The 2,126-nt window shown below is 44.2% G+C and overlaps 1 pseudogene; it reads right to left on the bottom strand.

The window, feature by feature from the left end:
• Window positions 1-711: 711 nt before the first annotated feature.
• On the bottom strand, window positions 712-2,126 carry LOC128932552 (small ribosomal subunit protein eS17 pseudogene; annotated as a pseudogene).

Below are 2,126 nucleotides of genomic sequence, written 5' to 3'. Positions count from 1 at the left end.
ATGTGCCACATTTTCCCTGTCCAGTCTATCATAAATGGGCATTTGGGTTGGTTCCAGGTCTTTGTTATTGTCAACTGTGCTGCAATGAACATTCGTGTGCATGTGTCCTTATAGTAGAACGATTTATAGATTTATAGTCCTTTGGATATATACCCAGTAATGGGATTGCTGGGTCAAATGGAATTTCTATTTCTAGGTCCTTGAGGAATTGCCACACTGTCTTCCACAATGGTTGAACTAATTTACACTCCCACCAGCAGTGTAGAAGTGTTCCTATTTCTCCACATCCTCTCCAGCATCTGTTGTCTCCAGATTTTTTAATGATCGCCATTCTAACTGGCATGAGATGGTATCTCGATGTGGTTTTGATTTGCATTTCTCTAATGGCCAGTGATGATGAGCATTTTTTCATATGTTTGTTGGCCTCATGTATATCTTCTTTTGTAAAGTGTCTGTTCATATCCTTTGCCCACTTTTGAATGGGCTTGTTTGTTTTTTTCTTGTAAATCTGTTTGAGTTCTTTGTAAATTCTGGATATCAGCCCTTTGTCAGATGGGTAAACTGCAAAATTTTTTTCCCATTCTGTTGGTTGCCGATTCACTCTAGTGACTGTTTCTTTTGCTGTGCAGAAGCTGTGGAGTTTGATTAGGTCCCATTTGTCTATTTTGGCTTTTGTTGCCAATGCTTTTGGTGTTTTGTTCATGAAGTCCTTGCCTACTCCTATGTCCTGAATGGTTTTGCCTAGATTTTCTTCTAGGGTTTTTATGGTATTAGGTCTTATATTTAAGTCTTTAATCCATCTGGAGTTAATTTTAGTGTAAGGTGTCAGGAAGGGGCCCACTTTCTGCTTTCTGAACATGGCTAGCCAGTTTTCCCAACACCATTTATTAAACAGGGAATCCTTTCCCCATTGCTTGTTTTTGTCAGATTTGTCAAAGATCAGATGGTTGTAGATATGTCGTGTTGCCTCCGAGGCCTCTGTTCTATTCCATTGGTCTATATCAATTAGTTTTTTCATTCGTGTTTCCTGCTTTTCCAGTGACCTTATCAAGCCAAGACACTGTCACTTTTTTTTGTTGTTGTTGTCCCAGGTTTATTGAAAATAATACAGCATTGATTCAAACAGGTCCCTGAGGTGTTTTGAAGTTCATCCCAACTGTAGGCTGAGTGACCTGCAGGTTGGATAGACTACCAAAATCCAAAAGCTTCAGCATTTCCTTAGTGTCAGGATCTACTTCAATGATCTCCTGATCCAGGGCTGAGACCTCAGGAACATAATTGTCTCTCCTTTCTCTCTCCTCCTCCTGCAGCTTGATGGAGATAGCTCTTACTGGGCCTCTTTGAATCCGCTTCATCAGATGTGTGACATAGCCTGCTATCTTGTTGTGTAGCTTCTTGCTAGGGATAATGGCGATCTCCTCGCACACACGCTTGTTCGTGTGGAAGTCGTTGCCCAGGCGCGTGTAGTACTTTTCTATGATGACCCGGGCTGCCTTCTTCATGGTTTTGGTGTGAACGCGGCCCGTGTTGGCGGGTCCTTAGTGAAAGAGCAACACTGTCACTTTTAAAAACGTTTCAGGGCTGGGCGCGATGGCTCACGCCTTTAATCCCAGCACTTTCGGAGGCCTAGGCAGGTGGATCACGAGGTCAAGAGATCGAGACCATCCTGGTCAACATGGTGAAACGCCGTCTCTACTAAAAATACAAAAAATTAGCTGGGCATGGTGGCCTGTGCCTGTAATCCCAGCTACTCAGGAGGCTGAGGCAGGAGAATTGCCTGAACTCAGGAGGCGGAGGTTGCGGTGAGCCGAGATCGCGCCATTGCACTCCAGCCTGGGTAACGAGCAAATCTCTGTCTCAAAAAAAAAAAAAAAATGTTGCAACAGAGATATCCTTAAAATGATCTATGTGATCCGATCCCTGAGTTTAGTCTTCCTGACTTCTTCTCGTACTTCTGTCCCCTTGGTTTTGAGAGTGTGACTGGATCTGCAGCCTCAGCTTGTGTGCACATCCCTCTCTCCCTCCCTCCAGGACACACAAGCACATTCATAACAGATACAGCCAGGCAGACGTGGCTACTGGCAGACTCCTACATCCTTCCCATACGGACTTGCTAGGGCTCCCAT

The sequence above is a fragment of the Callithrix jacchus genome, chromosome 7, assembly GCF_049354715.1.
Source record: "Callithrix jacchus isolate 240 chromosome 7, calJac240_pri, whole genome shotgun sequence".
In the NCBI taxonomy this organism is placed as follows: domain Eukaryota; kingdom Metazoa; phylum Chordata; class Mammalia; order Primates; family Cebidae; genus Callithrix; species Callithrix jacchus.
The sequence above is the reverse complement of the archived record's forward strand: the minus strand, read 5'-3'. Positions and strand labels throughout refer to the sequence as shown.